At 36.9% G+C, this 16,315-nt stretch overlaps 1 long non-coding RNA gene across 2 annotated transcripts in view; it reads right to left on the bottom strand.

Moving 5' to 3' along the window:
- LOC133092270 (uncharacterized) overlaps nt 1-16,315 on the bottom strand; it is a 350,888-nt gene that overhangs the window by 313,114 nt on the left and 21,459 nt on the right. For both annotated transcript variants that reach the window (XR_009701037.1, XR_009701036.1), the window contains exons 2-3: nt 15,604-15,750; nt 13,315-13,386 (exon numbers count right to left, since the gene is read on the bottom strand). This is a non-coding gene — a long non-coding RNA (uncharacterized LOC133092270). The remainder of the gene's footprint in view (nt 1-13,314; nt 13,387-15,603; nt 15,751-16,315) is intronic.

Raw genomic sequence — 16,315 nt, 5'->3', positions numbered from 1 at the left:
GGGGCAGCCACATATCCAATGACTACTCAATATGGGGGTACAAAGACCCACTCCCCTCACCTAAACTTAGGACATCTCTGAAGGGCTTTTCAAGCTTCAGAGCTTCCTGTGAGATCAGCTGAGGGCTCTGCTGCAACTGAATCACAGTTCAGTTCTCCTTCTGTCCAACTCTGCTTCCCAAACAAGTGTCCCTAAAAGACTCTTAAAGAAATTTCCTGCACACAAATCTCTGGCTCAGAGCCCTCTCCCCAGAACCTGACCTCCAGATGGGTCCCTCTTAACTTATAGCAAAGCTGCACTGAAACCTAGAGAGGAAAAAACCTCATTGAGAACCACCCAATGTCCATCTATGGCTGCTTTTCTGTTCATGACCCCTCCCTGTTGCTGCACCTGAGAGGCACCCTCTTGCTAACAGCCACCTACCTTTAGCAAGGGAAAGAAATCATATTGAACTTTATAGAAAAGTTAGATTGGGGAAAGGAGATATGGAATAATTCAGCAGAACTGTAAATGTCTCAATATCATCTTATTCAATACTCAGTGGCCTTCCTGGGGCAATCTTGTTCATATTCCTGGAGCAGGAAGAGGAAATAGAGCTGAAATTGAATAGCTTGTGAAGATTCCCAACAGGAAACAGACCCATTCCAACCAATTTCCACCTCAGTAAATTAGTAACTCCCTTGAATGAAGCTTTTTTCTTTAGCCCACCTGGACCCCCCAGTGAATGGAAATTTCAAACCTTTCTTACCTCAAAGTGTTAGAAGGTCCAGGCCACCTCCACTCACCAAGGCTTTTCTCCAACTACCAAGTTGTAGTAGGTAAAATTTTTCTCCCATCCTTAGAATTGTTCATCCAGATTTATTTGGAGGAAGAATAAATGGCTCAAAATGTAGAGTTTTTGTTTTGGTAGTCATGGTATATTAGTTTCCTATTACTGCTTTACCAAATTACAAAATGGTGACTTGAAACAATAGAAACATTATCTTGCCATTCTGTAGTTCAGAAGTCTGAAATTGGTCTTACAGGCTAAAATCAAGGTGTTGGCAGGGCTGTACTCCTTCTGGAGGTTCTAGGAGAGAGTCCATTTCCTTACCTTTCCAGCTTCTAGAAGCTGCCTACATTCCTTGGCTTGTGGACCCACCCTCCATCTTGAAAGGCACCAGCATAGCATCTTCAACCCCCCCATCCCCACTTCATTATATCACTATTTTCTTCCTCTGACCCTCCTGGCTCCCTACGAAGCCCCTTGTGATTACATTAGGGTCAATAGATAATCCAGGATAATCTCCCTATCTCAAAATCTGTAACTTAATCACACACGAAATCCCTCGTCCTGTAAATTGACATATTCACAGGCTCCAGGCATTAGAAAATGGACATCTTGTGGGAGGAAGGGCATTATGTGGCCTACCATACATGGCTATGCATATTTCCAAGGAAATGAAAACGCATGATCTAAATCCTCCAGGAGAACTAGTTTTAAAGTTGAAGTCACAGTCTCACGTCATAAATATTGGTTCAGTCTCTTCTCCCCAGTGCTGCAGCTGTGTAACCAAACATCATTGTGCTAAGAGAAACTCATCCATTCAGCTGCCTGGATTCTGCTGACTCAGCTGGGAGCCTATAAATTTAGTCAAGCTGTTTTTGTGGAAATTTTCCCCAGGTTTACAGGGGGGGAAAGCTAGGATCAAAACCTTCTTTCTGACAGGCAGAAACTGGAACAACTTTGTGACTGGAAGTACACTCAAATATTTTCATGCATAACTCAAGAATCAAAAAAAATGGATTGTAGAATTTGGTAACTTGCTGGACTCCTAGGGGGCCTATTTAATAGAGTCTTTCATTTTACCAGTGGGAAAACTAAGGAGTAGAAAGATTAAGTCAAGCTCACTAGCCTCTGAGTAGCAAACCTGAGACATGGCCTCTGTACCTTGTACTCCACTGCCAGGAGGGGATGAAGGGAGGAAGACAGGAAAAAAAAGGCAGACAGGCCGGAAGGAAGGAAGGAAGGAAGGGAGGGAGGAAGGAAGGAGGGAAGGAAGGGAATTTAAATGATTCGGGCATCTAGCCTGTACCAGACCTTACACAAGACACTTTGCTGCATATTATCTATGCCATCCTTACAAATATCCTGAGTAATAGAGATATTGGCTTCATTTTTTTTTTTTTTTTTTTTTTTTTGCCTGCGTTGGGTCTTCGTTGTTGCCCGCGGGCTTTCTCTAGTTGCGGCAAGCGGGGGCTACTCTTCGTTGTGGTGCGTGGGCTTCTCATTGCGGTGGCTTCTCTTGCTGCGGAGCACGGGCTCTAGGCGCACGGGCTTCAGTAGTTGCAGCACGCGGGCTCAATAGCTGTGGCTTGTGGGCTCTAGAGGGCAGGCTCAGTAGTTGTGGCGCACAGGCTTAGTTGCTCCGCGGCATGTGGGATCTTCCCGGACCAAGGCTTGAACCCGTGTCCCCTGCACTGGCAGGCGGATTCTTAACCACTGCGCCACCAGGGAGTGGCTTCATTTTTTATAGATCAAGAAACCAAGGTTCAAAGAGATCTGATATGTCCACTCAAGTTCAGACACCTAATACAGTCAGCTCTCGATCAATGAGGATAAAGGAGGAGACAAATCAAAGTCATGTATAATCCAAAATCCCGATTAAAACAAAACTCTTCAGAAACTGTTACCAAATAGATTTATATAAACATATTTCCTTGTAATTACATCTAATATTTAGGAACACATTTACCACTCCACAGATGTCCAAAAATGTAAAAATAATTTTAGTGCAACTCGTTAGGAACACCAAACACCACGTGTCACTTAATGAGAAATCACTAAAAGCTTGCTAAAAATCTAATTTCTATTTTCTTCCTAGTTCATCTCTTTTTTCTACATATTAGAACAGAACCAAGTTGAGCAAAGTAGTCTCAGTGCTTCAGTCTTCCTCTTCCTCTTCCTTCCCTTTCTCACATTCCTCTACTCTGTCTTTGTAGTACTTGAATCCACAGCCCTCCAAATTCCTTTTGCCTTTGCTTAAACTATAGCTTCCTCTTTAAGGACCCATAGGCTCAGGGATAGGGCTCAAAACTAACCTGACTGTCTAGCCTGGGGGGGTTTGATGGTTACCAGACAGCTACAAGCAATGAAAGCCTTCAGATATGCACTTTTAAGACATTTTCTATTAGTCAAAAAAAACAAAACAAAACAAAACAGAGAGCACAACCCCAAATAATTGAGAAATGACTGTGACTAAGAAGTTGAGACATAAACTTAGCTTTCCAGGATTCCCAAGCCTTTTCTTCTTGCCATTCACTGCCTAAAAAGCAGGAAGCATAAGAGATACGTGCTCAACAGTTGGCTTAAAGGCATATACAAACCCAGCATCATTTTGCATTATGCTACAAAATAGGACCTGAAAGTTGTACATGAAGTGAATTTGTATTTTAAAAAATCACAAGTCGCCCCTGACTTTGAAGGTATTTACAGAGATGTTTCTACAACAAGCCCTATGAATGAGCTTCTCCCTTGGCCTGGAACGTTCCTCCAGCTTCTCCGCCAGCCACCCCACCCTTCACATATGTACACACACACACACACACACACCTTTCCCTGGCTGCGTCTTTTCACCCCTCCTCATCACTTCATCAGGCAAGGCTTCCGAGACCCTCCAGACTAGGTTCAGTTCCCCCCTCATCCTCTCATTGTCTCTGTAGCTCTTCTCACAGTTGTTAGTTGACTCACCATTTGTTAGTAGATTAGGATAGTGTTTGGGACCAGGTTCTGGAGCCAGTCTTCCTGGGCTCAAATATCAGCTCTGTTGTTTATTAGCTGTGGGATCTTGAGCAAGTTTCTTAACCTTTGGTGCCTCAGTTTTCTCATCTGCAAACTGGAGATCAGAGTACCCACCTCCTAGGATTATTGGGTGGAATACGTGAAATAGTGCATGTAAAGCAATTGGAAAGGTGTCCAGTACATAGTAAGTTCTATTCAAGTGTTTGCTTTTATTATCCATGAGCTATTGATCTCCCTTCAATAGGCTATAAGGTACATGAGGGAGAGAGCTGTTTCCATATTTTTCTCCACCGTACTTCCAGAATCTGTGTTCAGTAAGTCAATTTTGAAGACACAAAGATGTGAAATCCCAGCATTTCCTCTGCCACCATTAAATCTGTCTATCTCATCCATGGACCCAGCCACATTCACTGTTGTCACTACAGCTGGAGCTGTTATCACCACTGCTGCTCCAGCACCTTGACTGATACTTTCAAATATCTTTAGTTCAAATAGTTATGGCATCAGATTCAGAAAAAAAGAGTGGCAGTTCTAAAATATAGTCATTCTAGTAGCAGTGCTGTAACAGATGTTTGTTGATTTTGCTTTCATTTCAAGCATAACAAAAAGCCCTGGCTAAGCTTAGGGATAATAAAGGCAGAAGCTAAAATAGCTGAACTCAGAAACAGAGAGTAGAGTGGTGGTTGCCAGGGAAGTGGGGGGAAATGGGGAGACAATGTTTCAGTTATGCGGGATGAATAAGTTCTGGGATCTAATGTATAGCATGATGACTACAGTTAATAATACTATATTACATACTTAAAATTTGCTTTAAAAAAGTAGATCCTTCACTGTATAGCATAGGGAACTATATTCAATAACTTATTATAACTTAAAATGGAAAATAGCAACATGACTAAGTCACTTTGCTGTATACCTAAAACTAATACAATATTGTCTATCAACCACATTTCAATTAAAAGGAGGCAATGAAAAAAACAAAAAAAAAAATTAGATCTTAAGTGTTTTCACTGCAAAAAAGTAAATATGTGAAGTAATGAATATATTAATTAGCTTGATTGTGGTAATCATTTCACAATGTACACATAAATCAAAATATTATGTTGTATACCTTAAATATATAAATTTTTCATTTGTCAAAAAACTAAGATCTCTAAAAGAAAAGAAAAAACAATGGTAAAAAAAAAGAAGGCAGGAGTTTAAGCTTTGTAAGAAACAAAGACTGTAGAAATCCAACAAGTACAAATTCATAGCGAGTATCTACCAACAAGGTACAGAATAATAAGAACAATAATACCAGAAACAACAATGAAAATACTAAGATGCTTTCCAGGGAGGCACCATAGCAGAGATGTCAGGAGCACAAGATCTAGATCCTGACTATCTGGGGTCCAAGCCCAGCTCTATCACTTACCAGCTGTGAAATGCTGACAAGTTTAACTTTTATGTGTTTCAACTTCCTTATCTGAATAATGAGGACAGAAATAGTACCAGTCTCCCAGTGTTACTATAAGGATTAAACTTTTTGTGAAGAACTTGGAACAGAGAGTGGCACATAGACTATTCAATAAATGTTGGTTATTTTTGTTAAATCAAAGAATGTTAGGACTTTGTTAAATTAACTTTTGTTAAGTGGAACACAGGGTGCCATATGGCAGTCAACAAAAGACCACAATAGAAATTGAAAGAGAGAAGTTGATCACTCACAGGTCCTAGAGGAAGTACACAACATGCCTCAAGGGACCACACCACAAGGTCAAGGCAGGGTGCAGACACAGAGAGAACAACAGGACCTGGGGCACGGGCCCTTATGAGGGTCGTGGGTGGAGTGCTTTGGGGTTCCTGGGCTAAGTCTGGATTGGTCAATTGAAACCAAAAAGAGCTTTGTAGAGCTTTGGTTGGCTCCACAGGGGTCTTACCTAGGGGAGCACAAGTGAAGACCCTGGGAGGCAGGGGAAGCACGATCATAAGGCTGTTGGAGAAGTCACGTCAGGGACTTAATTTGCTTGTGACTCTGCAGGCTGTTGTCCAGGGCATGCCCTTGCATGAGGGGACTAAGTATCAGTTTAAGTCCCCCACAGGTTGCTTGGCCAAACAAAATGGATGCCGAGGCAGCAAAACAATGGAGTAGCTTAGCTAAAGTCCGGACAGAGACTTTTCATGAACATTATTTTAAAGGACCGGTAAAGAGGGTTCTCCATACATATGTTGTGTTCACACCCACACACACACATATCATGATCTTTTTTCCCCCACCTCACATTATCACTACACTTTTAGATAGTAACTACACACTCTTTCAGTTCTTTTCCTGGGGCTCTGGTACAAATCCAAGGGTTTGACATGTTGTTCTGTCCCTCGGACTCTTAACCCTGTTAAGGCAGGCATCTTGTATCAAGCCAGGCATCACTACCATGTTTTCAATGCAGAATATGGACCTGCAGCCTCAGCTTTCCCTCTCAACTGAGGCTTTCCTGTGAGAATAGGAGCTTCCTATTCATATTTTTTAATAACACACAAATACCAATCTTTTAACCATCTTCTAACCCAGTATTTATCAAACTTGAATACCTCTTCAGATCTACAGATTTCTATGGATTCCTGTTTAAGAGCCATATTCCAATCTTTAAACTTGTGAAAAAATACTCAACTAGGTTTAAAAATTAGAGCTAATTAAAATTTATAAAATCAGATCCAATTTTCTCTTTCAAATCTCTTTCATTGGTTCAATAACTATCCATTTAGTGCCTCGTACATACTAGATACTTTGCTAGGCACTGAGGATGCAATGATAATAAAATATAGATCCAGTCTTTGCCCATGTGTAGCTAAAAGTTTACTTCGTGAAGTGGGCAAAGCAGGTCCAGAGAGTAGTTTATCCAAGGCTACACAGACAGTAAAAAGTAGAACTCTGCCTGAAAACCCATTCTTCTGACTTTAATAAGATGCTTGCTTTAAAATAAATTTTTTAATTAATCAAAAAGATCGGAATTCAGAAATCATGGAGATGATTGCTCAAACCTAAGACTAAGGGAAAAGCCAGATAATACACAAAAATCATAGCTTTTTTTAACCTATCAAGAGAACTGAAAACATAAATAAAGCTAAATTAATTAAAATCTACATAGTTATGATCCCATTCTAAGAGAGAAGAGACCAGTGAAGGCTTTCATCGCTGGTGAAGTAGCAGGAGGCAGAATGCATCATAGAGGGGGAAAGGAGAAACTATTTAAAAATTTAAAAAACTATTAAAAATAAAGTCAAAGTTGGTTCTTTGAAGAGATTAATTCAATTGATATATGCTTAGCAAGTCTTATCAAGTGAAAAGAAGAAAACATAAATTATTACTACTAGGAATTAAAGAAGGACTATCAGGACAGATTCTCCAGATTTTAAAAGAATGCTACTGGAATATTATGAAAACACTTATGTCAATAAATGCTATATCTTTGGTGAAATGAACACATTTCTTCAAAACACCACACTTCAAAATTTACACTGGAAAAAACTGAACATCTAAACAGGTCTTTATCTATTAAAGAAATTAAATATGTACTCAAAAAACTGTCCACAAAGAAAACTCTAAGCAAAATTTGCTTGACAGGTGAATTCTACTAAATATTCAAGGAAGAAAAAAATACAAACACACAAACTCAGAAAATAGAGGTAACACTTCCCAACTCATTTTATGAGGCCAGCATAATTCTGGAATGGTTATGAAGAACCTAGGGGCAGGACAAGAATAAAGACACAGACGTAGAAAATGGACTTGAGGACATGGGGAGGGGGAAGGGTAAGCTGGGACGAAGTGAGAGAGTGGCATGGACTTATATATACTACCAAATATAAAATAAATAGCTAGTGGGAAGCAGCTGCATAGCACAGGGAGATCAGCTCAGTGCTTTGTGACCACCTAGAGGGGCGGGATAGGGAGGGTGGGAGCGATTCACAAGAGGGAGGAGATATGGGGATATATGTATATGTATAGCTGATTCACTTTGTTATAAAGCAGAAACTAACACCATTGTAAAGCAATTATACTCCAATAAAGATGTTAAAAAAAAAAAAAAACCTGACAAAGATATTACAGGAAAAGAAAACTGAAGGACTAGATCCTTCATAAACTAAATTTTTTAAAAAACCTGAAACCAGCATTTAAAAAAAAAAAAAACCATGGTCAAGTAGGGTATATCCAAGAAAATCAAGGTTGGTTTTATATTTAAAAAATAAATCAATGTGCATCTCCTTCTGGCCACGATGGAGTAACAAGGACTAGATTTATTCTCCTGCCTGAAACAAACTACAGACAAAATATATGAAACAATGGTTTGAAAGACACTGGACATCAGAGAATAAAGAATAGGGATTCCTAAAGATGGGGGTGGGGGAAACGAGGCAAGCCCTAGGTTTGAACTATGTCTTAAGACTCTGAGAGTCTTCAGAAAGAGAGACTAAGAGACACACTGAGTTAGGAAGATAGTGATGAGGGTCCAACACTCCCAAGGCAGCAAGAGTTTATTGCAGAATACCAGAGAGGAAAGAGCTGCACAGAGAGAAAACCTAAGAGATCTACAATGAGTCCACCTTTGTGTATTTATCAAAGTACTGATCAGCACAGACACATGGGAAAACTACCCAAGTCCAGAGTAAGAATCACCCTGAGGTAAGAGTGCCTGGCACCCAGGCAGGCCTGTAAGTAAAAATGCCTATTCTCACCAGCCAGACTGGAAAACTTCATGGGGCTTTGAGTATACAGAAGGTCTTACTGAAGCAGTGGAAAACAACCCTAGAATGGACACTGTTCAAGCTCACATCTAAAAAATCTTAAAAGCAAGACCCAAAGGATCAAACAGTTTCCAAGTAATTTAATAGCATCCCAGAACAACACTCTGGTATATTTGGAGGAATAAAAATACCCAGGATGCAACAGGATAAAACTCATATGAAATTTAAAATTTCCAGGCATATGAAAAAGTAGGAAAATATATCCCATAATGAGGAAATAGCTAATTGAATCCTAATAAAAAATGACACAGATCATAGAATTAACAGACAAAGACATTACAAGAGTTATTTTAAATGCATTCCATATGTTGAAAAAGTTCAATAGAGACATGGAAAATAGAAAAGAACCAAATCAAACTTTTAGAAATGAAAAATACAATGTGTGGGGTAAAAAATACACTGGATCGGATTAATTGCAGATTAAACATAACAGGGAAAAATAAGATTAGTGAACTTGAAGCTACAGATATTATCCAAAATGGAAACAGAGAGAAAAGAGAATTTTAAAAGATACAAGTAGAGCAATAGAGAGCTGTGGAACACCTTCATGCAGCCCAGTATATGTGAAATTGGGCTTCACAAAGGAGAGGAGAGAGGCATGGGACAAAGAAATAGTTTAAAGAAATTATGGCAAAAATTTTCCAGATTTGATAAAAACTGTAACCTTATATATCCAAGCAGCTCAAGAAACATGAACAAACTCAGGCATAAGAAACATGAAAAACTACACCAAGGCATACCATAATCTCACTGGTCAAAATTGGTTTTATAGAGAAAATATTAAAAAACAAAGAGAGTAAATGCACACACATACAAACACACACACATTACAAAGAGGTACAAAAATAAATGATGGCAGATTTTCTGTGGGAAACAGTGCAAGCAAGAAGACAATGAAGCAACATCTTTAAAGTATGAAAGAAAACTGTCAATCTAAAATTCTGCATCCAGTGAAAATATCTTTCAAAAACAAGAGTGAAATAGACTTTTTCAGACACAGAAAAGCTGAAAGAATTCATCAACAACAAACACACCACAAGAAATGTTAAAGAAAGTCCTTCAGGAAGAAGGAAAATGATACAATATGGAAGTATGGGCCTACATAAGGGAATGATTAGCACAAGAAAGGTAACTACTTGATTGAAGATATTAGATATTTTTCTTATTTAAATCTTCTTGAAAGATAATTGTTAAAAAAAAATAATAGCAATGTAGTGCACAGTTTAGAGCATACATGAAAACAAAATGTATGATAGCAATAGCATAAAGATTGGGGGAAAGAAATAGAAATATACTATTTTCAAGTTCTTATACTATATGTGAAATGGTCTTATACTAAATGTGAAATGTGAAATGGCATTTTTACTTACAGGCCTGCCTGGGTGCCAGGTGCTCTTACCTCAGGATGATTCTTACCCTGGACTTGGGTAGTTTTCCCATGTGTCTTATACTGCATGTGAAATAGCATAAAGGTTGGGGGAAAGAAATAGAAATATACTATTTTCAAGTTCTTATACTATATGTGAAATGGTTCTTATACTATATGTGAAATGGTTGAAGGTAGTCTTTTTTATAAGTTAAAGATGTGTACTCTAAGCCCTAAAGCAAAAGTAAAATAACAAAACAAAGAGTTATAGACTTAAGCCAAAACATAAGGAGATAAAACAGAATTATGAAAAAATGTTCAATTAATTCAAAAGAAGGTAGAAAAAGAGAGAAGAACAAAGAACAGGTGGGACAAATAGAAAACAAATATCAATATGGCTTAAACCTAACCATATCAACAATCTTACTGAAAATAAATGGTCTCAACACTCTAGAGTTTGTCAAACTGAATTTTTTAAAAAAGCAAGTCCAAACTAAAACATCGCCTACAAGAAACATTTGTTAAATATAAAGACTTGAATAAGCTAAAAGTCAAAGAATGTAAAAAGATAAAACTTACTAATAAAAATAAAAGTTGTGTGAATACATTTATATCAGACAAAATAGGATCCAGAGAGAAGAAAATTATCAGAAATAGAGTTATTTTGCAATGATAAGGGGGTCCAATCATCAAAAGGACATAATAATCCTAATGTTTACAGACCTAATAACAGAGGCCAAAGTACATAAAGCAAACTGATAGAACTACAAGGAGAATTAGACAAATACACATTTATAGATAAATACTCCACTCTTAATAATAGAGAGGAAAATTATACAGAAAATCAGGACAAATATAGAGGAAGTTTGATCATGGATGAATTTCAAAATAATTATACTGTTTCAAAGAAGCCAGACCAAAAAAAGAGTACAAACTATATGATTTTGTTAAAGCAGAACTTGGGGGAAATTTAAAGTAATAAATAGCACATAAAACTATCTCTATTCACAGAAAACATGATCATCTGTGTAAAAATTTGATGAAACCTAGAGTAAAAGCTATTAATAAGTGAACTTATCAAAGTTTTAGGATTTAAGATCAACATATAAAAATTGATTCAATTACTGTATACCAGCAACAAGTAACTGGAAATGGAATATTTAAAATGCCACTTATAATAACATCAAAAAATACACAATACTTAGGAATAAATCACACAAAAATATAGAAAACCTGACCACTGAAACCCTCAAAACATTGCTGAACAGAATTAAAGAAAAACAAAATAAATAGAAAGAGATAACATATGCATTAATCAGAAGACTCAATATTGTTAAGATGTTATTTATCCCCAAATTGATCTACAGATTCAAGGTGACTCCAATCAAAATGCCAGCGGGCTTTTTGCAGAAACTGAAAAACTGAAACTCAGAAAACACGTATGCAAATGCAAAGAACCTGAAACAGTCAAAAACAACCCTAGAAAAGACAAACAGAGTTGGAGAGTTAACACCATCTGATTTTAAGACTTCTTATAATCAAAGTAATGAAGAGAATGTGACAATGGTATAAATATATACCAATAGATTAGTGAAGAAACAGACCCATACGTATATGGACAACTGTTTTCCACATTGGTGCCAAGGAAATCCAATGGAGAAAGAATAGTCTGATGCTAGAACTGGGTACCCATAATCAAAAAGTAAACTTCAATCCATACCTTGTACCACATGCAAAAATTAACTAGAAATGGATCATTGACCTAACTGTAAAAACCTAAAATTATAAAATTTCTAGAAGAAAACATGGAAGAATAACTTTTATAACCCTGTGATAGGCAAAGGTTATTTAGATACAACAAAAGCACAGTCTATGAAAGAACAAAATGAAAAATTGGACTTTATCAAAATTTTCTGCTCTTCTAAAGATACTGTTAAGAGAATGAGACAATAAGCCACAGTCTGGGAAAATATATTTCCAAACAATATACATGATTAAAAAATTGGTATCTAGAATACATAAAGATTCTCAAAATTCAGGAAAAAAATTAACTCAATTTTTAAAAGAACTAAAGATTTGAACAGACACTTAAGCAAAAACAATATATATATTAATGCAAATAAGCATATGAAAAGATGATTAACATGGTTAGTAATTAGAGAAATGCAAATTAAAACCACAACGAGATACTCCCATGCACCTATTTGAATGGCTAAAATCAAGATTAAAACACAAATCAATAGAGGTTGGTGATACCAAGTGTTGGTGAAGATATAGAGGAACTGGAACTCTCACACACTGATGGCAGAACTACAAAATAGTACAACAACTTTGAAAAATGGTTATCAGTTTTTTTAAAAAATTACCATGAAATCCAGCCATTTCACTCTTAGGTATTTACCCCAAGGTAAATGGAAAAAAAGTGTCCATTATAAAGATTTGTACACAAATGTTCATGTGAGCTTTATTTTTAATGGCCCAAACTGGGAAAAATCCAAATGTCCATAACAGGTGAATGGATAAACAAATTATGGCATATTTACACAATGGAATACTACTCGGCAACAAAAATGAATAAACTATTGATACATGATACATCATGACTGAATCTCAAAATAATTATGATAAATGACAAAATGAGTATAATCTATACAGTTCTATTTATATAAAATTCTAGAAAGTGCAAACTAAGGTACAGTGACCAAAAGCAAATCAATGATTGCATAGGGATGACGAAGGTATGAAAGGGTTAAAGGAAGGTGCAATGGAAAACCTTTGGGGACAATGTATTTCTATATATTAGCAACAAACAACTGAAAAGTGAAAGAAAGAAAGCAGTATCATATACAATAGCATCACAAAAATACCTAAGAACGTTATTGTAATGCAAGATCTCTTCCCTGAAAACTATAAAACATTTCTGATAAAAATTAAAGATTTGAATAAATGGAAAGAGAAACCACATGCATAAATTTGAATTTTCAATATTGTTTTTATCTATTCTGCCCAAATAGATGTATACATTCAACGCAAACCCTATAAAATCTCAGCAATCTTTTTCAAAGAAATTGACAAATCAATTGTAAAATTCATATGGAAATGCAAATGACCTAGATTATACAACATACTATTTTAAAAGGACAAAGTTGGAGGACTTAACACTAGCTGAAAAAGCTATCAAGACAGTGTGGTATTGGCTTAAAGATAACATGAACAAACAGAATAGAACAGACAGTTCAGAAATACACCCACGGCATATATGGTCAATTGATTATCAACCAAGGTGCCATGTAAATTTATTGGGGAAAGAAAATCTTTTTGCAAATGATCCTGGAATGATTAGATACCCTTATGAAGAAAAAAGGTAAACCTCAACTCCTACCTCACTCCATGAACAAAAATTGATGTGAGATGTAACATAGATCCTCAAACAAATGCTGGAACCATGACGCATCTAGAAGAAAGCATAGGACAATATTTTCATAATCTTAGACTCGGTAAGGATTTCATAGAAAGAACAGATTAAATTGCTAGCCATAAAAAAAGAATGTCTTGTCCTTTTAAAACATGAAATATTATTTTAAAAGTGCCTTTACTACCATCCACAATACTGTCTCCCCACTCCCTTCTTCAATACAATAAGCTCTTTATAATTAATTATTGTTGGTAGTGGCAGCAATACTGTGTTATTGGTGGTGGTTGTAGCACTAGTGGTAGAGAAGAAAGGCGTACTAGTAGAGAACTAGTACAGGAGGAGAGAGAGGAGGAGGAGAAAGAGAACAGGAGGAGGAGAATTTAGCTGTTCCTCTACTAAAGGACAAATATGAATATTTCCAGTTTCTTATTATTGCAAACAGGATACAATAAACAGCCTTGCACACGTTTCCTCGCGCATTTGAGCTAGTATATCTTTACAAAAGTGGAATTTGGTGATCACAAAAATTGCTCTCAAACTGCTTATACCTAATTAAAATCGATGAGTACATAAGGCATTTGGGGAAAAAAAAAAAAGATGTAGCTTCTGTAATACCACTGCAAATTGATTCCCTTCTTAAAGTATAGTAAATGTTTAGTTGTGGTTTTGAAAATGTCCACAGTTTAGTGAGAGACAGACATAGACACAAATAATCACATATGATAGAGAAAGAATTACAGTATAGATATGTAAAGTTACTCAGGAGTAAAAAGTAGGAAACTGTCTAGGAAAGCCAGGGAAGATTCTCTCTCTCTCTCTCTCTCTCTCTCTCTCACACACACACACACACACACACATACACACACACACAAAGGTATTTGAACTGAATTCTAAAGAACAAGTAATCTGAAATACTGAGAAACAGAGAGAGAGGAAAAAAAATTTTGGAAGAGGGAAAGAGCAGAACATATCATGAAAAGGGTGCCTTTAACTGTGTCTTCAGATGCCATCTGGATATAGTTTCCCCAATAACCTCAGGAAAATCACAAATGTTATCAGAGGTAGAAATAGCCTTCAACCAATTTTACATTTTACATATGATGCATCTGAAGCTCTAGTCCAAACTAATTTTCCCAAACTATAAGCTTGTTAGTGAAAACCTCAAGGGGAAGAATTCAGGTCCACTTATTTTTAGTTCACTATTTTTATACTACAATGAGCTGCCTCCATAAAGCAACAAGGAGGGTTTAAAAAAAAAAAAGAGTACTCCTACTGTCATAAATATCCTTTTATTCCAAATTCATCAGGTTCAAATAAATAATACTACTTTCAAAAAACATACAAAGATAATTGTTATGGTCTCTCTCTAGCCCTATAAAATTCTAAAAGATCTTCTGATTTAAAATATGTTTTACTATTAAACATGGCTCTTAGAGTCTAATTTTTTAAAATTGACAATCTATGAATTGCTAGTAGAATGAGTCTATATTTATCAGAATATTATTAATAAGTGGAAGCTTAATAAATTATTTATAAAATCAATAAATTACACATTAAATGTACACTATATGCAATACTGTATTGGGTGCTCTGGAGCACACAGACATTGCAATTTGGCACCCATTACCTACCCTGCAGTTTATTTGTGCTACTTAGTGGTTTAACTCATAAGATATGACATCTGAAATATCTGGGTTTATATGCTGGCTCCACTTCCTTGCTATGAGATTTTGGCCAAATAATCAAACCTTTTTAAGCTTTGATTTCTTCCTCTATAACATGAAGTAATAATATTACCCAGTTTATGAGTTGTAGTGAGTATTAAATGAAATGAATTCAAAGCAGTCATCATATTGCTTGACACACAGTAAGTGGTCATCAATACATATTGGCTGACATCATCATAATCACCATTTTTATCATCTTCTTCTTGACATGATGGTCTAGGTCTATGTGTTAGTTTGGGTCTCTAGAAAACAGAGCCTGGATCAAGATTAAGTGCTGGTGCTTTCTTTGGGATGTGAAAACCAGGGCAATGAAAGTGAGGAACAAAGGGAAATGAGGCAAGAAAGGATGGAAAGCCATGCAAAATGACTTGTTAACATGCTGGCCACAGCTTCATGATGAGTCGTAAAAAGAGGAAATCCTTCAGCAAAAGCATCTGCTTGGCCACACAGGGCTTCTTCAGATGAGCCATGTGGCTGTGTGGTTGGAACTGTCCATGGAAAAGAGGAAGAAGGGGTCAGGGATACTTACTTTCTCCCTCCCATCTTCAGTTTCCCAGTGATCAAAGTTTGTTCCATGGGAATTAGCACACCACACTTCCGGACTGTGTCATCCAGCTCTTTAGGTGGCCACTTAAGATGCCAGATGCCATACCCAGGACTGGGATTCCGTTCAAGTCTAAAGTGATGAGAGGAGTCAGAAACTCTGAGTTGTAGTCAGTAAACCTGACTACACTGCAGCAACCACAGAGAGTAACAGTGGTTTCTATCTGAAATAGTACATAAAATCTCTGTCAGATATGCTCTGGTTCTCACATACAAACAGCCTGAAATTAGAGACCTCTCATAAAAGTGTATTAGTTGGGTTCTGCTATAATAATGCTGCATAAGAAACAACCACCAAATTTCAAGAGTTTAAAACCAACAAAATATTTATTTTTCCCTCACAGGTCTGCAGGCTGGCAGTGGATTGGCTGAGCTCAATTAGGCTCAGCTTGGCCAATGTTCAGGCTGGTTCCTTGCATCTCTGATTCTGGGACCCTGGCAAAAGGAGCTGTGGCTACCTATGGCATGTTCTTCTCATGGCAGATTGTAGGTGCTTAAAAGAGGCAGATGGAAGCTTGCCGTGCCTCTTTAAGCCTTGGCTCAAAGCTGGCACACTATCACTTCTGTGAAAAACAGCAGCAATAACTCACAAAATCAAGCTTATAATCCACATTGTTCTAAAATCCCTAGCAGTGCCA

This window comes from Eubalaena glacialis, chromosome 5, assembly GCF_028564815.1.
Source record: "Eubalaena glacialis isolate mEubGla1 chromosome 5, mEubGla1.1.hap2.+ XY, whole genome shotgun sequence".
Taxonomy (NCBI): Eukaryota; Metazoa; Chordata; class Mammalia; order Artiodactyla; family Balaenidae; genus Eubalaena; species Eubalaena glacialis.
The sequence above is the reverse complement of the archived record's forward strand: the minus strand, read 5'-3'. Positions and strand labels throughout refer to the sequence as shown.